We start from the raw sequence: 24,981 nt of genomic DNA, 5'->3' as shown, positions 1-24,981 counted from the left end.
TGGGGTTCACCACTTTTCTGTTTTAATAAACACTGAACAGACAGAACACCTTTGTAAGTGAATGCTAAGATTACTCAAAAAACACAAAGGTTTTTTCCTCCCTCCTCATGAAGGAAATATTTCTATGGAATTAAAAAAAGTAGTGATATTTACGTATTTCTATTTGGTACCACCTTCCTCTCCTCCCCTTTTTATTTTCAGGCATTTGGAAGAACTTTCAAAATGGTTCAGAATTGTTTGATCACGTTCTTTGATATTCTGTAACTTTTCAAAACAACAGGAACAGGCTTGTAATGAACCTGTGAGAATCTTGCTCTGGGCCACAGGAATATTCTCCCCTTCTTCACAAATTTAAAAGGTCTTCAACAATTATAGTTATAGATGGATATTTACGATATAGGACGCATATGACTGAAACAGTTGCATAAGCACAAATGTTTTAACAAAGTAACCTGGAAAAATGTGATTTATATAAGTGGAAAAATCTAAGAAACTTCATCTTTAAAGAAAAGACAGACATAGAAAATGAGATAAATTGAACAACAAGCTCTGAAGGGAACAGTCACAGGAAGACAAGTGACCTATTTGATGATTGTAGCAGGATGCTCCATCTCTCAATATGCCTCCCTCAATTTCCCTCTAAGATTCAACTGCTTTTTGTCTCTCAGTTTTGCAGGCCCAGGCCTGAAGCAAAAGATTCCCATGAGAAAGGAAACAGCCTGGCAAACTCTGAGCTGGTAACAACCTTGAAAGGTACAAACAGAGGCCAAGTTGATGTTCATAACACCAGCTGGTCTCCGGTGTTGAAGAACACGGAGCCCAGGCCAGACACAACTAGGTCTGAAATGGAGATAAAGTGAGAACAAACGCATAAACAAGAGAGTTTTCTTGGTGGGAACTGGGCCTTCATGAATTTTTCTACTGTTTTCCTTTTATTCTCCAATGAGAGATGCTGGAGGTATGGCTAATAGTTGAATGACAGCAGTCAATCCACTTTATTCCATAAAAGCCTGGTCCCATCTTTGATTGGGGGGATTTCTGTACACTTTCCCTGGTTCTTGAGAGTGACGGTTCACCCAAGGACACCCAGCTGTGGCTTGGCAAGGGTGAGAAATATTGCTCTTTCACTGTTTTATTAGCAAACTTAATGGTAAGTCATCTTCATTATCAAGCTTAAGATTGTAGAATCCTTTAAAGGTGATAATTACTATTCTAGGCCTAGTACAGAATTCGATAGGTAAGTTGCCAGCATTTTAGTGGTTAACCTTTGTTGTTTGACTTAATTATAAGTAGCAAAATTCACTAAAATACCCTTTGCATCCAGACTGCACTTCTGTTCTTATCTCCCAATTCCCCTACACTTTTGCAGTACTTGTGCTTCTCGTCCAAATAGTTAAGACCCCAACGTTATATGCAATAAATCTTGATTACTGCATATATGTTTTGTCTGTCATCCATTCTGTCCAGGACAATGATGCAGAGCTGCTCTTTATTCTCCCTTACATCTTTAAATCAAAGTTCAAATGATAGGTTTTCCTTTGGATTTACCTGAAGCTGGACCTGGCTATACCCTAATGGGATGAGTACACTCTCTATATCAACGATGAAAAGCGTAGTGCAGAGCACAGGCTAGACTATAACATAGCAGATGACATTTCCAACATATCTCCACACGCATGTTGTGGATAAGGAAAGACAAAGAAGCCACTGCAGAAATGTCCCTGGAAGTGAAAGCGCTTTGGAGCTTTCTGCTGCCACTGCTAGAGAGGTGATTCTGTGTATCTCTTCTACAAATGGGAATTACCAGGCTGGTTTCTCCACTCCCTGTAACTTCTGGGGCCTCCTGAGGCTGTAGCACATTTTGTGTGTGTAGCTCCGTGATGGTGCCCGTTCTTAAAACAGTGCTTCAAGCTGAATCTGCACATCCCTGACAAGTAACTCCACAGATCCTTTTAGTACATGCCCTTGACTTTCCTTGCCTCTGCTACTCCAGGATGCCCAAGTTTTGCAAAATCCTGTTCAATCCTTGCTCTTTTTGTTAGCCTTAATTATATAGTTGTCAATCTTAAAACACACAAAAGAGGGAAATTTGAAAACATTCTAGGATTTGTATTATACTGTTGAATGAACTGTTATTTTTCCTCTTGCACGGGAGAGAAAGATTTAAATTAACTTTTCACAGACAAAAAAGTGGATGAGTCTTTAAAAAGGAAAGAAGGAATTGGCAGGTGTATAATTATTTTACTGCTTCTGCTTTTGTTACTTTTCCTCCTTACTGTCAGCCTTCATTCTCCCCGCAACCTGGTTAAAAATAATAAAAATTCAAAGCTTTTTTTTATGCTAACTTTATGGAAAGAAATGGGATGTGGTGGCTTCCCTCTATGCCTGGACTGAGTAAATTAGAAGTGTTGCCTCAAGGTGTCCATTAGAGTCTCAGATACTGTCGTGGTTTGGGCCTAACACGACAACAAAGAACCAGCCCCATGGCCGCTCACTCAACTCCCCCCCCTCTACACACACACCCTCTGGGATGGGTCGGATAAAGGTCGACTGGAAGCTCATGACAAAGGACAAGGAGGGTTCTTCACTGGTTAAGGTCCTGGGCAAAACAGACTCAACTTGGGGAAAAAATAATAATTTAGTTTCACACTAATCAAACACACACAGGACACAGGACAACACACAGAGCAGGGCTTGCATGTTGCCGCTGCGCCCCTCCCCCCGTCCCCTCCCTTCTTCCTGGGCCCAAATCCCTTTGTTCCCGGTTTCTCTCCCTCCTTCCCCCCAGCGGCACAGGGGGACAGGGGATGGGGTTTAGAGTCAGTTCACAGGCTGGTGGTTCCTGCTGCTCCTTCCTCCTCAGGAAGAAGGATTCCTCACAGTCCTTCCCTGCTTCCCCATGGGGTGCCTCCCATCGGAGAGAGTTCTCCACCAACCTCTCCTTTAGGAGTCCTTCCTACAAGGTCCGGAGCTGCTCCAGCCTGGGCTTCCCACAGAGTCACGGGCTGCTTCGGGAACAGCCACCTCCCCTGGCACCGGGGTCTTCCACAGCTGCATAATCCAAGTCCACTGGCAGCAAACCCAGTCCTGGCACCTTCAGGAAATGTTCCACCACCTTCCTCCATGAGTGCAGGGGGACAGCTGCCATCTCACCATGGGTTGCAGGAAAACTTCTGCTTGAGAAACTTCTTCCTCACCAACCACGGCCTCTTCACCCACCCTGACTCTCCAGCTCAGCTCTTTCCAACTGCTCGCTCTGCTCAGGTCTTCTTTCAGTCCTTTTGTATCTTAATCACAGAGGTGCATCTACTGTCTCTCTAATGGTTCCTTGGCTGGGTTTGGAGCAGGGGGAGCTTCTCAGCTTATCACCGGAGCCACCCCTGGGGCCTCTCCCCCACTACCAAAAAACCCGCCAAACCAAACCAGCACAGAGGCCTCTGCCAAAACTATGGCATCAACACACATGTACAAAGAGATCCTTTCTTTGAATAGTTACCCTGCTGTTGACCACATGTCTCTGGACACTTGCACTGGATTTGAGGACTCTGCCACATGACTGAGTTATAACTCAGTTACAGCAGCTTAACAAGGTTTGGTCTGTCAACAGGTCTGACAAAATTGTCCAGCCCATACAGTTCATCTGCCCCTCTTGCAAGGTAGAAAATATTAGCTGAAGCCATCATGAAATGCGTATAGGCCCCATTACTACAGCTCAGCTGACAAATGGTAACTGTTTATTCCACAGTAACTTGAGATTTTTGCTCCAATAAATGAAGAGGAAAGAAGCTGTCTGGTATGCAACAACACAGAGAAGAATAGGTGTCTTGTTGCTGATGATGAAGGAAGGGATGACAGAAGGAAAAAGAAAAATCTTATTTAGCCTGCTCTACTGAAATCAGAGCTGTGCAGTCAGTATCTGCTGCCTTGGAGGCTTGGATGCTACCATGAAGAATACAGTCTGACAGAAAAAGAGCACATAAATAGGAACGTACACAGCAGGACCTCAAAGAAACTAAAGCCAGTCATGCCATCAGATCAACACTGTTGCTCAGTGTGCAAAGCTGCAACAAGTAGTGGCACGTGGCTTTAAAAAGAAAGAAAGTACATGACTGAGGGCATTATGGAGCCCTACGGCATCAGTGATTTGTGGAGAAACTGGAAAAATTAGCAGAAACACTATTTCTAACATTTATGTTAGCATTTCCAATGTCTAAGTTGTGATCCGTTCAGAGACAAATCTCTTATTAAAAACATATTTCCTGAGTCCAGTCAGAAAACCATCGATGTCTTCCCTGTTGACACAAGTCTTCATTGTCTGAATGCTGTTGATACGAGGCACCTTAACATCTAATCAGGTATTCATGTGTACTGTGCTTTAGACATCCCAGAGACACACCACTTCATGTTGCATTAACGAAACGTGCAGAAGGGAAGGTGCAAGTGAAAACCTCAACCTGTAAGACCAAAGTTACTCTCTTGTGGTTTCAAGCTGGAGGACATAATGAAACACGTCAGCCAGTTTTCCCTGATGCTGATTGCCCCAGACTCATCTGCATGTATGAAGGGAACCGAACATAAAACACAAATGCTCAAACCTAGTGACCTTTACAATGATGTTGTGAAGTCTCAGAGTCCACAAAAACCAGTCCTTCATTTAGGAAAATATTTCATGTGATGATTTGGTGTTTCCTCTCATCAAATGCTTTTTCTATGCCTGGGATAGACTTAGCTTTCAAAAGGTTAAACTGCTTTCTGACAGCTGCTAATGTCTTCCTCAAGGACTCCTTGAATACCCATTCTTAAGACGTTGATTTGTTGCTACTGAAAAATACCCAGGGTGTGTTTGTTGTGGGATAGGTAGTCTATTTAAAACCGTTCCCACCCTCAGAAGTGGTTGTAAATAAAGCATAATTCTTGTGAGGGGCCTGTCATCCAGAAATCTTGTGCTGAGTCTTTCCAGATTATGAAATTTTGAGACATGAAAGACAAAGATGACGTGCAAGAAATATATAGAGCCCTGTGAGTGACTCAGAGAAGGCAGAACCAGGGCTCGGAAGTGCACAACACTGTCGGTGGGTTGTACTTTGTATCTCAGTGATGAAGAAACAACAATTTCCCAGGCTTTATACCCCATTTCTCCAGCTATTCTGGCCTCTTTTGAGCAGACAAGAGCTGACGTGTCACCCATCCCGGCCCAAGTGACTAACCCAAATATTGGTTCTGGAAGTTATTCCAGTCACTAATTGATAACAGCAACAACATTATTATGGTTACCCACTGCTTTCTGCTTACAAGGCTGTCTTCAGTCATTACTTTCTTGAACTAAAGATTCCTAGTTTACATCTGTAAGGCTTTCTTTTATTTTTTTTCACCTCGGCCTGAAGCCTGTACTCCAGATGTCCTCAGGCACCCCAAAACCACTGCTGCTAAAGCTATAATAGAGCTCACCTTTCTTTCCAGGATGCTGCATTCCCCTCACCCGTGGTTTCATTCATCCACTCAACACCCCTTTTCAAATCACATCGAGGCAAATTTGGAGCATGGTTCTAAGCCACTTTGCATGTTCATTTGCTTTGGCAGAATTGTATGCCTCACAGTCTCCAGCAGTTCACTTAAATGGCAGCTGTAATGGGACAACCAAACCAGTCCTCCAAGTTTGTCACCAGGTATTTTTGTACTGCTGGAGAGAGATTCACAGGATCACTCACAAAGAATAGCTTAGTTGAGGTTTGCCTGACCCAGCCTGGGACTTTTTTGAGGCACTGGGCTGTATGCACATTTACATTTGTTTTAGCTAACAGCTTACAAGCCAGAAACCACTCTAGGGTCCTGACTTCGTTCAGTTGCCTCCATTAATATAGATATAGACATATATATATATTTATACACAAACACATACAGTAGTATAGGGCATATATATAGTATATATACATAGCAGATGTATATGTCATGTTCCCTTACAATTTAATGTAACAGACACTTAGTTCTTCTGTATCTCTGAGAAAGAACAAGCTTCCAGGTTTTTGTGTAAAAGAAGAGGAATATCTATGTATCTAATTGAGTTTCTGCTGCCCAGTTCACCAAGTTACTGCTTGTAGCCTCTCAGCATATATGGATGCATTACTTAGAAAAAGCACAGCAAACACAGATTTTGGAAAATAAAATCTGTCTACAAAATCATAATGGTTGTATGGATGCACGTCAAAAGAGAGAAACAAGTAAGAGTTACACCATTTTGTATTCTGCCAGTGGAAATACTGAGCTGATGGAGCATGAACTTCTGAAAAAAAAAGTAAAATTAGCGAATCTCACCAGTATTTTTAGAAATTGACTCCAACTTCTGTAAAGAAACTGCTGGCTTTTCAGTCCCCCACATTTCATAATCTTTCTGCCACTGGGTGAGGAACCCTGTGCTCACACTGACACCTTCCATAATATAGCAAAGCTGTCAGCTGTCTCTATGTGTGCAAATGAAATGATGTACTGAAGCTTACAGTGCTCTTCATGGAGGGTGGCTCTTTGGCTGGAAATGGCCATATCCCCTGATTTCTATTGACACCACGGGCAGAAAGCCTTGTGAATTTGCTAGCAGCCCTAACCAGTCTCCTTCAATTACAGAATACCCAGAGCTACCAAAACCTTGCTCCTACCAGAAACCTGTCTGATGTGTCATTTCACCTTTGCAATGCAGATGGGGCTACAGTGTAGAAAACTAATCTTTCATAAGCAAGCTTATCATTAGCAGCACTTTGCCATGGAAATAAGGAGGCTTACTCTCATATTACTTACAGAGGTAGAACTGAGACACAACTATTTGACACAACTAGCCAAAGACTAACCTAAATATGGCAAAGCTGGATGTAGAATGAAGCTATAATATGTCTCTCCTGTACTTCATATACTAAGGCATGCAGCCCAGGAAAGCTAAACTTACACCTTTCTCCCCAAACTTTTTCTCACTGTTTATCCATTACATACAGGAACACGGCATAAGTAGGTGTTGAGCACATTTTACTTGACCTCACTAGTTCCAGTCACAGCTCTGCCAAAAATGGTTTTATCTGAGTGAAAACCAGATGCAGTAGCAAAGAAACTCTTTAAGTTTTAAGAAGTCTTACCGCCCAGATTAGAAAGTCATCTTCAGTTTATAGATCTACCACTCTCGTGCCCTTCTGGAAAATGGATCTGTTTGCTTATAAACAACACATTAGGCAGAATATTAATAGACTTAGAAGATGCAGAAAATAGCTTCAAAATTAGATTTGTCAATAAATACTTGAAGAACAAGAATAGGGTTTTGGCAATAACTTGTCCTGGTGGACATTAGTCACATTTCTACCCACAGATGAAGGATAATGAAGGTCACCATAAAATACATCGATTCAAAACTAAGAGCTTTGTTCAAGTTACAACCTATAACAATATTGGAAATGAGCCTTCAAACTGACTCTCCTGCAGCCCAGTGGCACAGCTGGCAAGGGACGTACTCTCAGCACCATGGTCCTTCTCAAGGGCAGGCCAAACTCTTGAGGAGAAACGCACTCTGCAGACATTTCTAGCTTGCTTTCAGAGTGTGCAGAAGCCCTCTTTCCAAACCCCAAACAGGATGAAAGATAAAGTTTTCACCTACAGTGGTCATGACAGAAGCTGAGGCAGGCTGTACAGCTTCCTCAAAGCTGCCCACTTGGGACACCTTGGAGGAGGCCCAGACTTGCTTTCACTTAAGCACACCACAAAGTAACTCAGATATGGAAACAGTTCAGCGTTCACATTCACGCCTCTTTTCCATATTGTCCAGAATGTTCTACCACTGCCTTTGAGGAAGCAGAGTCTCACCTTTATGACCATAAACAAGATATTCTGTGCCTTAATGGTGCTCATTAAGTAGGACAGTGTGCTGAGACTTTTGCACTGGCCCTCTAACAACCACTGTGGGCTTAAATCTAAGAGCAAGAATACTGTGATATATAGTGTTCATAAGCACAAATGCATACAGTAAGAAAGGAACAACCAAAAACCATGGAGGCTTAAGAAGCACTCCCTAGCAATTTTTTCTTCTCTGTACATCGAGATAAACAACTTCTTTTCCCCCAGCACTGACTAGCAATAAACTTGGCAACATCTGGCAGGCCTCAGAATAAAATTTTCAAAAATATGTACCAAAATTCTCAAAAATATTTGCCCCTGCTGCAGCATTATTTAAACACTGATGCTGAGTTTGATTAACAAATGGGATGGCTCCTCTCACACTAACATGCATTGGCAGTGCTTTTACCACCTTCAGGTTGTAGAATCATGGTCTTCGCACCCCAGCTTTCTGTGCAAGTTTTAGAAGTTCCACCTTTCAAAATAGACCTGTAACTTTTAAATATTTGCTTTTGAATTAAAGCTAAATAAATTGAATCATAAAGCAAGTAGAATGAAACAATTTGACTCTCTTGTGTCAACAGAGTGTCTGGGAGCTAAAAGGCCTATGCTTAAAGAGGAGGATTAATTTTAGTGCTTTTGCCTCTCTGTATGTAGTCTGTGAGTAATGTCTACCCAAGCCTCACCCCATTTAAAATGATCTGAAACATGTAACTCAAATTGCCTACCCAAGATAGTGATAAAGTGAAGTCCTCAGAGCTCCTGAGAAAAGGTTCAAGTATTTGGAAAATAAAAAACAAAACATAAAGACTCACTGTAGACCTCCGAGTAGGAATTATCTGAGGGATTTTCCTTGGCATCAACCATAGATACCCTGCAAGAACTGTGCAAGCTCTTCCAAGAATACACAGAGGACTCTGATGTCCATGGGATGAATTTATTTGTTTGAAACCAGGTTTGTCACATCTAATGACAGTCCTCCTATGCCATGTTTGAACACATACACAGCTAGAGCAATTGCTGCCCACAAGCAACCAAAATGCAAATTGACCCAAATATAGGCCAGGTCCTTGATACCCAAATTTGGAAAGAAATGTTTATCACTCATTAAGGTAATTATTTTTCACGTACGACAAAATCCTGAAGAGTTCACAAAGTCCTTTCTCAGACGAATCTCTACCCTGAGATCATTAGAATTTTTAACCAAGAGGTGATCTGAATTGCCAAATTCAGGAGGCATAAAATGGACCACCTCTTCATGGCCTGATTAAATACATTTGCTTCCATTGCATCACAGTTTTGTTCCCATCTAATTCACAGATCTTAATGATACTTTTCATATGTCGCTTTTTAGCAGACTGACAGATAATGCCATTAGTGGAAAGGGAGTTAATTTAAAGCAATATAAACAGCGCTGCAGAGCTGAGCTAAAAGAACTGGCAATTAAAATGCTCCTTATGCATGGTGTAAGAGCAAAAATAATAAAAAAACACTTGACAAAAACATGAAGTGTGGCATTTTTAAGCCTGACAGAACTATGGCATTGCAGACATTTTATCAGGGTGACAAGAAAGAAAGAAAGATATCCCTCCTTGATTGTCTGCGTGTCATTTGAATCAATTAAGCCTAATTTTGCTTTTTCTGCTGTTAAAGGTCATTCTTTTGTAAAGTGATTTTTATAATTGTTGTCATTCTAGATCATTTATGCCAAATTTTGGCTAGATTAATTTTGAGACAATCACTCTAATAGATGATTAGCTAATAGATTTATGTAACAATTCAGGCACAACACTCAGTCAGGGGGCTGTCTACAGGAGAACATATAAACTAAACAGAACTTCCTGTCTTCAGGTGTGCAGATATCCGTATTGATCTCTACTCCAAGTTCTTTAATTTGAGTGAGTGCTGTCACACTACCAAATCATTCTGTCCACACATTATTTTCCACAGATTGTTTTACTTTGGTTGTGTGTACCAGAAAGGAGGCATTCTTTGAATTCTTCTGGGAAGAAGGCAAGGACAAACATTTCCACAAGGTTGAAATGGTCAGCCGGTCCTCTGAGCTGATTTCCTGTTTAAGTATTTAACCACAACACAGCAAATAGGAACTCCAGGAAGGTGCGTCGAAAAGCCAAACAAAATTAAATCAGTATACTCTGCCTGCCAGCTCTATTCCTGACCTCTGTCTATTTGGCTGAGTCTACTGAGTACAGTAACTGAGTGCTCAGTATGAAATGTAAAAATTGTGCTCTGACAAAATTCTCACTGGATCTGAGAATGAAAGGTGCTGAGATCCTATTCTCAGCTCTGCTGTCAGCTCACCAGGACTCCCAGAAAGGCGTTCATTCCAGGGTCAATCACTAAATGCCATTTTTGACTGTGTGACTGTCTGTGCCCAGAGTTATCTGTGCTAAACCCTCAAAATCTCAGTTCTTGCAAGGTTCCATATCTCTTCTAGATTAACCCTCCCACAGCTGGTCACCATCTGGTAATCAGCCTGCTGCTTTGATTTTGCTGCAATTAAGCTTCCGAGGTGAATACAGTCGGGAGTAACTTCAAAATTACCATCTCTTTTCCATATGCAAAATCTGGAAATTAAATCTACTCCATTTTGAAACTGCACGGAGAGATTTGCCAGATTTTACCTGATTTCAGAGACAAACCCATTGGAATAGAAAGAATGAAAATAATGTGTCTTGGTTCTTTGGGTATTAGGGTGTTAATTACTGGCAACACATGGAGTCCTTGTGGTGGCCATTGGTACTGTGTTCCTTAGTATCATCAATATCTACCTTAAAAGGTGAATCATGTGCTAGCTGAAGCAATTTCATGTTTAAAAAATAAAAATAAAATAGTTGTTTAAGAACACTGATGACCTGATTTTCAGAATTTCACCATCAAACTGCACTGGGCACTGGATTAGTTCTTAAGTGAGTTAAGAGCTCAGTTCAGTGAATGACTTGAGCCGTAAATCAGCAAATAATCTCGCCAAAGTGAACAACACCATTTTGTACCCATGACTACACACTAAGCCGGGCACTTAATTCCACCCCTATCAGAGTACACAGTGACATGCCTGGCTCCCTGTGCTGGGTCCAGGCTTCCCATCAGCAATATGCCATTGTCAATCAGACCACTTCAATATATGATTTAAACTAACCTTATGAGATGTGGTGGGGGTTTTTTTCAACTTTTAAGTTGTGTTATTCTTCCCACTCTGCCTTTTGGTTTTTGAGTGCATTTTACACCATGTTGTGTTTTGGGTTGTTTGGGTTTTTTTTACTTTTCCCAGTAACCACAAGAGTTCAAAGCTTGCTATTTTTTGGTGCTGGTGGTGGTTGAGTGAAAGCTGGGGTTCCCATGCAACTGACCAGTTTCAAAGGATGGGGCTTTTAAGAAAAACAATAAATGCCAAAAAGCTTGTGCTGAGATCATGAGAGCTGAGAGTACAGGGTGTGATAGCTTTGAAACAAGAGTGTTATGCCCTGTGAAACTGGTATGAGATAAAATTCCCATAATTCATAAGGGACTGCATAATTTTTCTTAATATTTCTAATGTGGCTACCACAAAACTTCCCTGTTTGAGGGTGGGCTGTTTCTGATCCTTTGGGCAGCCGTGTATTCTGATTTATTTTTCACTTTCCTTCCCCCCAGTACCTACTTTGCCTGTTTCTCACATTTACATTAAGACTGAAAAGTTATCAAAACTTCACTTTCCTGCCTGTCTGTAACCACATAAATTCATCAAACCCATAAATTCAAGGCAGCAATGTGTACATCCTGCCTCAATGTAAAGAGCAGGTTTCTGGGCATGTAGATTTGAGTTAATTTCCTCACTCTTTTTTGCTGGACTGAACGATGCTAAAATGCTGCCACCTTCTGTTAGATACTTGTGCTGCTAATAGGCTGTAGAAGCACATTTCCCCATTTCCTCCAGACTTGTACATTGATTTATACTGATCCTCGACTGCATTGCTGCAGTATATAACATGACAAGTTAAACGCAGTGTCTGCCAAAAAATCTTGATAGGCTCAGCTTTTGTGCAGCAGTACTTGAAAAGACCATTACTACTGCCATCCAACTAAAGTATGCTCAATATATTTGACAGTGAATTATCTTAACAGCAGTTTATCTCTATGTTCACTTGGTTTTATAACAATTTAAGAATTAAAAATTTGGGAGATTAAAAAAAAAAAAAAAGAAAATTAAAACCTGCTTTTGTTCAAACTACAGAAAGTTGTAATTACTTCCTCCCTGAATTTTAAATCCATTCTGTACTTACTCCCAAACGCATTTCAGAGCACACTGCCTGGCTGATAATTAACATAGGAATAAATCATATTCAGTTTTTGTCATTTATTGTGGAGATCTTAGGTCTTCAGAAATCCAGCTATGGGTTGTATACTCCTCTGAAATTGTTTGTGTCCTGTCTTAAGACAGGGGCTTCAAAACTGAGCCAGTGAGGAAGACCTCTACTGAATTTCCCATCTGTGTGTCTGGAAGGCCTGGCTCCTGATCACTGAGTCACTTTAGAAGATATGAAATCAATAGTTGTGTGACTGCTGACAGGACGCACAGAGCCTCATCTCAAGAAAGCATTATTCTCACTAATTCTTTGTTTGCAGCTTTATGCTCAGGGGAGCAGAATACATCTTCCATCACTCTATTTCTGTAGAACAGAGATCACCTCTAGGTGCAATGCCAAGTCCGCCCTAAGATCATTTTCAAATCTGAGTCTGGCTTCATGGCAAGAAGATCCTTCTGCTCACTTCTGTGACAAGTAGTTGCAGCCAAGTAAACTTATCTGGGTGAAATGTATTCATTAAGAGATAAAGATTTGAGTCAGCTATTTTGCAAACTCCCGTAAATGTCAGCAAATAACTTTGGCTGCATAAAAAGGAATTAAAATAATCACTGAAATTAACAGGATAGTTTGGACATTTTCTATACCTAGGGTTTTGATTTGCAGATCCACAATTATTTGCTAAAATTTTAGTTATAAAAAAAATAATGTAAAACCTCAAAAAGGAAACGTTTCCTTTTCGGTTAAACTGAACTCTGCATTTAGCCCCCTGCTATTTCTGTTTTCTGAAACGCCAGCTGGACCAAAAAACCCTGTTGTTTCCTCCTGAGCCCTGAAAAGTACCTTAGCCAGGGCCTAACAGTGATTACTGGCCTTGAGGTAAAAAATAAAAAAAGCAATCCAAAAAACTCCCAAGCACGTAATGCGATACTGGCAATACTGTACTATGCTTTCTCTGGTTGGTATGCCAGGGCCAAGAATAATGTTAGGAGGTGCCACAAACAGCATGCTGCCTGAAAGCCATGTGCTGGGGCAATGGTCTAAACCAGAAACTGGTCTGTGGACTTGTAGTGTTCTGTAAGCTGCTTCTAAAAGGTTTGTAAAACCCAGACAGGAAAGCAAGCCCCATGTAAGTTAAGTTACTTAGGCAGTATCTGCACGTCTATATTAAGAGGGCTGTAAATCAAAAGAAGCTGGAGATTGCTGGCCTGAGCTATCTATTATATTTAGATAGATGCCAATCACTTTGATATTTAAGCCATGAAACTCCAGCCTCATTTCATGTTGGAAAGTGTTTCTTGTGGAAGGAAAATATTTCATGGGAGTGAAACTAAGACCACTACACTGAACTCTGCCAAAGCTTCTTTACACATTCGTACATGCACATTTCATTCCTCCAGCAGCTGAATACTCTCTTTACCATAAATATTCCGCAGTGATGTTATGACTCATTTCACTATTGTACTAGATGAAATTGATCCTTTCTTCAAGTCATTTTGGTTTCATTTTCCTATTTAGGAAGATATCAACATCACTAGTGAAACAAGATAACAAGATTTCATGTATTGGTCAGATTTCTCTGAACCACTTTGAAGTACACTATGGTGACTGAAACACTATGCTTTGCAGAGGTGTAACACAGAATGATTTTCCTGTATGTGAGGTATCAGAATTAAGACTCCATATTGTGGCCTGGAGAAAAGCTTTCAGCAGGAACAGAACAGAAGTGACAGCAGATGCAGAGAATACAAGACGAATCAAAATCCTCTGATGGATTTTTAAGACATTGTGTCACCGGTGATGAAGGGGCCTATTTGAGTCAAGGAAAAAAAAATAACAAAGAAGAATAAAAAAAGAATGAGGCATATTTACCTAACCTTCAAAAAGGTTGATCTTACCCTGATATAAGGACTGGGGAAGGTAGGGGCATCTGTGATTCTGATCCAATTCACCAGGCTGTAGATGCATGTGTTCAAAATAAAAAGTCAGTGATTCCTGTTTTATGGATGTAAAAACCATCTTGACAGCAATGAGTAGCCAGGATAAAGTAGGTCAAACTTTATCCTGTTGTCTGGAGGCAGTGACAATCCCTTGGGGGTCAGTGGAGAAGAGGATACCCTTTCTGTGTCAATACTCACGAAAGAAGGCTGGAGATCCAACTCAGCCCTTTCTGAACTATACTTCCATTACACACACAGTGCATTTTAGAGGAAAGAGTGGATACTCCACTGCAAGCTAGATGACATTTAAAAAATATAATTTGACATGAGTCTTTCCTTTAAGAGCAAATTTCTACTTCAGCTAAGGACCGGGAGAAATTCCCACACATGTCACTAAGTATTATCGTGTCAGCTCCAGTTTCCAGACTCTTAGCCATCCTGGCACTTACAGCAATGACGCATGCTACTGAGACCTACAGAACTGCTCCAAAATCAGTATAAAAACCATGTAAGAACCACCTGGTTTTCAGAGAATCACTTTAACTAGCTGCAGTCAAAGGATCCCATTCTTTCTCTTTTCTAATCTAATGATATAAATTATCCTTCACCTTACCAGTGATCAGATTAAGGAAGTCAAAGACAGGTGTCACCAGGGCTTTGTGCTCATTTTGAGCACAGATGCCAGCCTCTGGCTGCCACCAGGATGCTTTCACCCATCACCCCTCTGCTCAGAGGGGCTCACATCCTGCAGGCAGCTCCTTTCCACACAGACTCGAGATGCAAACATCTTCTTCTGCTCCCCAGGTAGTTCAGATCAATATCTTGTCAAATCATTCTTCTTGTGGTACTTTAGCTTGCAGTGAACTGAGTTTTCCCTGTTTGTTGTACTTTTTTTCCCTTTTTTTTCCCTTTTTTTTTTTTTCAAGTAGGATTTTTGGTTCATTCCTTTACCTTTCTTGCACAAGGTTTTTCTTGCTGACACAGCAGCCATTAGCTACAGTTTAGCTCTCCTAACTCGATATATCACTTCATTACAAGAGACTTCTTAGAACTCGACCTTAGCACTCTGAATAAAAACACAACTTGGCCTTTGATTTCTGGAAAGTGTTGGGCTATGGGATGTCAGAGGATCACAACAATGAGCTGCTGCATGATCTGCAGCTGGTCTTTGCTGGGTGCTTTGAGCAATATTAGCTCTAGTTTCTGATTTCCCTCTTGGACCCACTCTGAGAACTGCATTTCTCAAATGCTGGAACATGTTGCTAGAGTGTAAACGTCGTAATATCGAAATCAGCTGCTCCTCCATCTGTAACTAGCATTTAAACATCCCATTCTTGATAGGCAGGAAGAAGAAACATGAACAGATTTGAGGGGCATCATTAGCAGTGCCCTGCTAATAAGAACCTCTTGCCTGTTTCAGCTAGAGAGGCAGGAGAGTGCTGTTCCAACAAAAGCTTCCTTTCCACAGCAACGGCTTTTGCAGGTGTTGGCTCACAAAGTTATCATTTCAGGTCTGGTCTTTGTTTCATTAGAACACACTGTGCTGAGAATTGATCATCAGGACAAATGCAAATCGAAGCCACCGTGGCTTCTAGAAAGTAACTACGTAGTCACCACCACTTGGCATTGACCTCAGCTGTTAGTGGACACTTGAACCTTCACTGGAACTACCATTGCACATTTATGTGCAGAGGGAGAGTGGTTTCATGGGTGAAGTCAAACTGTGACCCAGGTAGTTCCCAGCCCTACAGAGGCTGCTTTCAGAAATCAAAGCAGTTGTTAACCCTTTGCTCCTCAGTGCCTTCTCTGCACACAGAATGAAAAATTCCTTACTACCCTTACTTAAGAGGAAAGTTACAATTACTCAGATTAGTGAAGCATCAGGCATTATGCTGAGGAAAGCCACAGAAGTAGGTAGAGAGGTATTATCTAGATGTCAGCTTTCTGTCAGAAAATAGATTGTGAGGAACTACAAATGTCACTAAGGACAAAATGCTGTCCATTTTGACAGAAAAGAACTTTGAAAAAAATGAGTCATAAAGAATATTTTAAACTTAATTTTTGTTTTATATGTACAAAAGAAGAAGAGAGATTTTTCTGTGATTGAAAAAAGTTCACATTAAAACATTATGAGAAACTCTTGCAGTATTTCCCAAATAAAATGTTTCAACCCTTTCATTTGTGCAAATTTTACCAAACAGTAGAATACTCTGAAAGATGTGTTCTCTGTTGTAAACCTCACTACTATGTTTAAAGTTTGTTTATCAGTGTTTTTCTTCTTAATAAAACAGAGAGTTCTACAAAATTTTAATTGAAACTAATACGATCTCTACTTTAAACTTGAGAGGAAAAAAATGCTTGAAAGCAGCATTCATCCATGCCTATGTAAACCTTTACACCATCCATATTAACAAGCAAGAGGATGCAAATACAGAAACACATGCACTTGGCTCTAAGCTGGCTGAAACCAAGAGGACAAATGGTTTCTGTGAGGAGAAGACTGCTCATGAGGGATTTCTGTAGTATAAAGGCCTACACCTGCTATGGTGAGCAGCAAGCATCTGAGCTGATTATTTGAACAGCAGAAAGGTAAATACAAAAGCAGTAAGATAAAACACTGTTAGTTTTACCCTTCTTACCCCCTCTCTTATTGAACTGCACTTTTCATTTTCTATTAAGGTCAGCTGGGCAGACTTTTTGAAACTCCTATATGTTGAAATGTAAATAAAATAGAACAAGCAGGAGGGAGATGAAAAGGAAATGACTGGTCCTAATGAGAGTAGGTTTATACTCTGTACCACAGAGCTGATAGGGACATCCCGCAGTCAGGGTCAAATATTGAGGGGATGTTTGCAGCTCCACAGACATCAGTTGAGGACTCAGTCCTGGATGTGTAACTTGCTTTCCAGCACGGCAGAAGGGTCGGCATGCTGCCTTTTGGTGCCTGTTTGGCAGCTGCTGAGCAGCGAGACCTGCTTCTGCACAGAGGTGTCTCCAACGCTTTCCCTCCTCCATCCCTCCCGAGATGCAACACCTAAAAGGCTCAAGTGGAAAAGGCGTGTGTGGCTGCCTGCCCCCTTCCTCCAACAGGCAGCAAGGAAAGAAGGAAGAGAAGGAGAGGAAAAACCATTCAGCCCGTGCATCTCCCTTTCTCCCAGCAGCTGATGGGGAGCTGCCGCCAGCCTTCCCATTAGAAGTTTACAGAAAAGGTGAGCTCATCTCATTTGATTAGGACTGTCACCATCAGACAGTGTTTGCAATTAGTCCACGCCAGCCTTATTCAGGCTTTGGATGCCTTTCAGCAGCGAAAAAGGGAACACTTGAGCTCCATTGAATTGGAGCGTGGCATCTGCTGTGCGCTGGGGGGAGAGGTTGGGGGTCAGTGCTTGATTTTGATAAAGCGTGCCAGATTAATTGTCTTCGGTAATCCTGTTTGTCATGGTAGATGTGCAGAGAAGTCTTTGTGGCACAGCCTGACATATGGGCTGGCCGGCTGCTTGCCTATTCAGTCCCTCCCAGCACATGCTCTTCACAGTTGGCCTAGTTCCCAGTGCCTTGTTTTCCCGGGGAGCCGGCCTCCTGTGCCTATTCAGCTGGCCCCCCGCTCCACAAACAGGCTCCCTAATCTTCAGGCCTGTCTGGGCTATTCAAAGCGATTGCATTATTCAAAGAGATCAAGAAAGAGAGCAGGGCGGGAGGGGGAAGCACGACAGGGGGAAAGAGAGCGGTGCAATTTGGAAAAGAAATAAGCAGCCATGTACTTCAGGCAGAGCTCTTCAGGAGGCTGATTATAGTCCCTCTCCAAATCTGAATCTATCACAAAATTATACCCTGCCTCTTTTGTAAAATAAATGCTAATAAGAGGTAATTTGGACCCTGCTGATTATTAACTTCAACGGAGACGCTTTTTTTCCCCTCTGTTTTTGTTATGAATTCTTGGATTCCCCCCCACACACACTAGAATTCACACTCAACAGCAAAAGAAGAAGCAAGAGTGTTAAGAAGCCTCAAGTGCCACAGGAGCAGGACAAATGTGGCACAACAGAGGACCAGTGAGCATCTAGCTGGGTGTCACAGTCTGGGGTTACTGGGAGACCACGAGTGGCGTCAGTGTGCTGAGCTGGAGGGTGACCCAGCACACCCACACTCCCAGAGCTGAAATGCAGACCCTGTCCTACCGCTGCACAGCCACCTCACGGCAGCCTGCTTCCCTAGGGAGGGGGAGAGGTGGAAGGAGATGGTTCGAAACTGATGGGAAAAGGAAACAGAAAGAAGCAGTGAGAATGATCCTTTCCTGGGTTTCTTAAGAGCCATTTGATTATGCATTTAACTACATGTCCATAAACATTACAAGAGCTCTTAGGATACAGAGTCTCTAAGCATGAAATGGGAACATCTTTGAAGAAATGTAGACACTTCACTATGTCAGCCAAGACCTTGACTTCTATGGGCCATAGCCTGATGTATTTCAAACCCTGTGTTGACTTGGCTAGGCCTACATTTTCAGCCACAGAAGAACCCTCTAGGTTTATGTGTACTAAGTCAACAGCAACAACAATAATAAAATACTATTTTTTTCCCTCACTACATGCTGCCTTTTTACTGTCCAGAGAAGCACCAGAAACAAATGGATGCTGCTAAAAGATATGTCCTGTAAAAATGTGCAGAGAACATATTGTGCCCCATTCATAAACTCCCCTAATCCAGAGTCTTTGCACACCAACTGCTCTCTGTACTAAACCCATGGTGGCATGAGGCCTGATTTGCATGTGCTGTATGGTCATCCGGCACATCTTTACTTACATCTGATTGCATGTCACATCTCAATCCATTTTTGAAGGACTATCCAAACCTCCTACTGCAGGCAGAAACTAGAGGATTAAAATTTGGAATAGTGCCCTGTAAAGAAATCATGCCACATTAACAGCCTGAAAGTGTGTCAAAGAGCAGCTCAAATGGTGACATCACACTTACAAGTTTAGCACTGAAGAATGACAAGGAGAATCTCAGATTTAAAGATCTCCCTTTGCTATGCTCTGTTTTGTTTGTTGTTGGTTTTGGTGGGTTTTTTTGCCATTTTACTCCAGCTTTGCCTCTTAATGCCACTGCCGTAATGTCTTCAGGATCATCTTTGGTCCTTGTCCAGAAGTTTCTGGGTAACAATCTGCCACATCAGCCTCTGGCTTCTCCTGAGCCCCAGCACATCCTCTCAACAAGCACATCACAGCCAACTGCTGTTACCTGCAAAGGCTCAGCCCCACCCAGTTTAAGTACAGGTTAACGCTAGGGAGGTCAAAGTTTGTTTCATCAAACATCATCATGCTTAACCCTCAGAAGATACTTATGCCAGCTGTCAAAGTACTGCTTTACAAATGGTTTCACATCTGCCCTGGAGATCAAATTTCAGATTGTGTTTTAAATATAGCATCCATATGCTTTTTAAGAGGTAAAATTGCCTCATTTAGAAATTAATGAGGAAGGCTAGTCTCAAGTCAAATCCTGATAAAAAGCCTTCTCTCTATCAAAAGCATTGTGCCTATTTGTTTGACTATTGCCTCTGCTATTTCTGCTGCTCTCACTGAGCTTAATTTCTTTCCTCCCCCATATAATGAAATAGATACTGTAAGTACAATGAAAGAAACTAGGAGAAACAAGCTTTCTTAAGGGTCTTCTTTCAGGTGGGTGTGTAGCCTGAAAGTAAGCTGTACAACAGAATTACTATCCTCTGTTCAGGCAGAGTTTTCCTGCTGCTTCTGCTAGATGACTGAATTTTTAGACTAATCAAAAAGTTAATTCCTGAGGCTACTGTTCTTCCAGAAGGGACCAGAATAGAGAAGTGCTTCAACACAGCAAACTAGAATTTCCATGGGGCTGGTAAGCCAAGAAGCACTTATTTGTGACAATTTGTTACAATGTAAAGGGTGAGTGTCAGGAAGATGGAGCCAGGCTTTGTTCAGTGGTGTCCAGAGATCGGACAAGGAGCAATGGGTGCAAACTGGAGCATACGAGGTTCCATGTGAATATCAGGAAGAACTTCTTTACTGTGAGGGTGACAGAGCCCTGGAACAGGCTGCCCAGAGAGGCTGTGGAGTCTCCTTCCCTGGAGACATTCAAAACCCACCTGGACACGTTCCTGTGTGATGTGCTCTGAGTGATCCTGCTCTGGCAGGGGGGTTGGACTAGATGATCTTTCGAGATCCCTTCCAACCCCTAGGATCCTGTCATTTTGTGATTATGTAATTACTGAAGTGTTGGAGGCTGTTTTTGGGTGTGGGCTGAGGGAGAACTGTGGCATGCTTAAGTCAGTAACCTCATTTTTAAACAGCTTTGTCGCGGAAGGAGGACCAAGTTCACTCGGGCAATAATGTTGGTATGTCTCTTACAGACATAAAATTCTTCACCTGTGAGGAGTGCAATTTTTATGGTTAAATGAAAATTGTTAGTTTTATAAATACGCATTTGATCAAGATATCTACACTGATACAATTTTAGTATTTTTTTTTTCCAAAAAGCAAAGCCAAAGAGTTTCTATTTGTTGAGCCCAGGTCTAATGGCAGAAGGATAAACACTGTCATTTTAATATTCACCTCAAGTATTTTCTAATTCCCTGGGAAGCTGAAAGTTTGAGGTATCCTTGGAAAAACATCCTGAACAGACAAAGTGGGAACATGAAACATTTTTTTCAGAATTCTGAAACACCTGAGAAATTAGTCGAATCTCAACTTTTAGTTTCAGTACTTCACACTAACAAGTTCATTCAGGAGATAAAGTTTTACATTACTGTCCTGTCACTTCTCCATAAAGTTTGAGAAGAACTAGAAAAATATATTTCGCTGTAAATGATTCAAACTGAACGACAGTCATTCAGTGAACTTATTCAAGTAATTTTAGCTATTCAAATTATCTGAGTTGAGATTTAAATAAAAGTAAATAATTTAAACAATTTCTTGAGACTTTTATAAGAAAGAAGATGGAAGCCTCTTTCCTCCAGTGTCTCTGTAAGTTGGCCACAGGAAGGCACCAGCAATGAACAGGAGTTCCAATATCAGCTATACCTGCTACACTTACATATCCCCTTTCCCCTCATTTTAATTCTCTGCTGACTATGATTTCTGAGGAAGGAAACACCTTCTTGCTTTAGGGATAGTTTGAAGGAAGTCAGTATTTGTTAAGAACTTCATGTACAGTGAGGGACCCTTCAAAGACTAAAATAAAGTAAAAATCAGGACATTCAGATGAGTTACTAATATACTTTAACATATTTTGAATAATGCTAATCATGTATTTTGGTGAAAACTAAGGGCAAAATTCTGAGTTAGTGTGTGACCTAGTCTAGCCTGTATAGAAAACTGCAGAGAAGAAAGAAGATGAATGCATTGGTGCTGTCTAACTTGCAAATTAAAGTCAAACCTGCAACGTTAACAGACATGAAGGGGCTATGTCAACTTATCTTTCACTGGCATTAAGCAGCTCTTTGAAGAAGGTTGCTGGTTTGGAGGAAATCACCTCTCAAAACAAAGTTGTTCTCAGTGGATAAGTTAAGTCATAAGCACTGTATTTATGTCCCTAACATATTCATGATACTGTGCTCCTTCTTTTATGGTTAATTTCTTATTTCTAAGGGAAATAAACTACATAATAAACTAAACAATAAACTAAACTCCTGAACACTTCTGGGTTCTCAGGAATACTAGTTACTAAAACCGCAACAAAAATTATAGTTCAACAAAAGTAAGTAACAACATGCATGTATTTATGTTGTATCACACAGTCACACCTGTCATAAATTAAAAACTGTAAGATATGCAGTAACAGCTCACTGACAAACCCAGATAAAGCCAAAGGTAAAAACAGGAACTGAAAGAAATTAAGTCATTACCTATTACATTGCATCTTTTACTTTTTGAAGTTAATACTTAAGTACTGAAGAAAACAGAAAATAATATTCCAGCCTTATGACAACTACAACAGTTGCCTCTCACCAGTAAAGGCAAGAACTAGTAAACTGCATCCTCAAGTCCCCAAAGAAGACGCCTCCCCTATTAAAACTAGCTTATACCTTTTATATATTCATGGAAGTGTCATAAGTAAATACATTCATTTTATGTATTGTAGATATTTACACAAGAAGGAATAAATGTGGCCCAATTACTATTAATGTATATCCCTTTAAGTAGCCAAGAGACATGGTACTATCCCGATTTAGGAGCACTCACCCCCATATTCCTACTTTGAAGACTGAGCGTATTTCTGTCTCTTCTTGTTACACACTCTTAAGGTCTTGTACTGAGTTGGAGAATTAAATGGAAAAAGGTAAAGGAGGACCACCAGGAGAGCTAGAGAATTTTTGCTAAGCAGGGAATGTCCTTTCATTTGTACCCCTCCCAAGATTATTGAGTTACAGAGGAGCAAATTAATCTCATTACACTGTTTTACTTTCTTGTTAATGTCTCCATTTTGAAGCCAAAAGGTCCCGGTTTTCTCACTGAATTTACCAGGACTGTAAGGACATGCCTTTGACAAGGAGCACAGTTGCTCTGGCTGAGCCTAATACCTTCTGCCCTACTCCCTGTTACTTGCCCCTAATAAGTGACTTCAGAGAAAGCCTCAGAGTTACAGCACTTGAAAGAAATTAATCAGCAAGCTTTACACAATACACAGGATAAAGACCCCAAAAATGATGACACAGTAAATTTCAGCCTAATATTCTGGCATGCCTTTCTTTTACTAACACTGGGACAGAAGAGAGTGTTTTGGGTTGGGATTCACCTCATCTAACTTCAATAAACTAAAAGTCAAGCAACTAACTACATCTCAGTTTTAGAGCATACAGCATAATGAAGAGGAGCAACCATCTTCTCCATCTTTTGTCCTGATCTCAGGATTAACCTCTGGAATAACATCTTCTCCATTAGATATGGGGAGAGGCAAAAAAGGGGTAATGTAGTTCATATGGCTAAATTTCAGATCAATAAATACTTCCTTTAACAGTATCAGTGGACATTTTTTCAGGCAAAAATCTTTAGGATTTTGTCCAAGTGTTGTTATTATGCATTTTTGTAATGCTGTAAGAGCATGATGCTATTTGTACTTTATAGAAGGTTACTCTGCCCAATAAGGACTTTATATTTTCATGGATGATACAGCTTTTACCATCAATATTTCAAAATAAAGTATCGAAGTTAATTTCCATGCACTTCTGTTATCTGCTAGAAAAATTATTACCTTTATCTGCTAGTATGCTCTGGTTGATTCAGACAGCTTGCACCATTTAAAGTAGTATTTGAGATAAATAGACCAGACACTGTAAATGCTGTCCAAGGGAAAGAAGTGAGAACAAAGGGGTCCCACAAGTCAGCAAGTAACCCTAAGTCCTCTGTATGAGAGAACTACTGAATCTGCATCACCGTAACATCTGAAATGCAGCTGATGTGACTGAATCAAGAGACGTATGGAATTGAATATCTTTTTTCCTGATGCCCATCCTAGTATTGGAGTAGGCAGCACAATCCTCACTGATTCAGAAGAGATAGTTCTTATTTAATTGCTTAATTATGCTAATGCAAGAAATATGCGGAGTGCATGTAGATTATGCACGAGCGAAGAGGGGATCATATATGGAACAAATCCTACCAGTGATAAAGGAATCTGAAAAGATTAATTTATCAGACTTTTCTGTGCAGGGTCTCTTTTAGCCCCTAATCCTTTTCTTTGTGGTTTCTCTATTTCCCCTTTCCCCAGTCCCTTCAAAGCTTCCAACCACTGTTATCATTTCCCCTGTTTGCAAATGGATAAGGAGAGAGTCCTGCTTCTCAGAAATCCCCTGCAATCAGCTGGCTCTCTCCAACTCCCCATGCCCCCCACAGCCCACTCCTCTCCCCCTCCACTGTGAACAATGTCCTGGTGACAGGTGGTTGCTGGTTTCTGTAATTCTGGATACAGCTCCAGTCAGACTCAGTGGCTTGTAAAAAAAACCTAGAGCTTATGAAGAGAAAAAGCCCTGGCTCTGAAAGTGCTGAGACAGGCTGGTACAGGGAATCAGTACAAAAAGCATTCAGCACAAAAAGCCAAACCCAAATGAAAAGAGCTGCTGCCAGGATCATCACGAGGTCCTCTGCTGCACAGATGTCTACTGAACTAAGCTGAAACTGATGAGTCTTTTATCGGGGGCCCCCTCCCCTGTAGATACCCACAGCAAGACTCAGCTGCCTGGCTCAATTATTACTATTAAAAGGGCCACAGTATATGTGATAGACATCTGACACTCAGAGAAAGAAGTTCAGATGGGACTGACTGGCAGAATTCTTTGTTGGTTTTTTGTTTGTTTTTTTTTTCCTTTGGCTACTCACAGCAAAAAAAGCTGATTATTAAGTTTACATGAATGGCAATGATTTGGATGCACTGTGATAGCAGTAAGAGCAGCATGTTAACAAGCTAACTGCTTTCAGTATACTCATGTCAACCAACAAAGGTGTACCTTACACAGGTTCTCTGTTTAACTTCCCCACTTGCAGCATTTTGCCATTGCAGCTAAACAGAAATGGGGCTGTTAACTGTGTGTTAACATGCTCAGTCTGTGATCTATGCACAACATTTTACCCATTTACCTAGTTCTATGCCTGTAAGTGTTTTCCAGTTTCTTCCCATGGACTACAAAATGAGTTTTTACATTACAAACCAATTATGAGTTTGTGACAGGCCATATCTCAAAACCTGTTCAGCACCTGAGAGCCTTTTGCACTTCATGGCTCAGTTGATGTTTATTTTTCAGTAAGACTAAAGCACAAGCTTATTTTCATTATCTTGATATCAAACATAGGACATACATTTTGTTGTGTCAGGGTGCCTGTCAAACACCTGTTAACTTCTCT

Source organism: Apus apus, chromosome 2 (genome assembly GCF_020740795.1).
Source record: "Apus apus isolate bApuApu2 chromosome 2, bApuApu2.pri.cur, whole genome shotgun sequence".
Lineage (NCBI taxonomy): Eukaryota > Metazoa > Chordata > Aves > Apodiformes > Apodidae > Apus > Apus apus.
Note: the sequence above shows the minus strand (reverse complement) of the source record.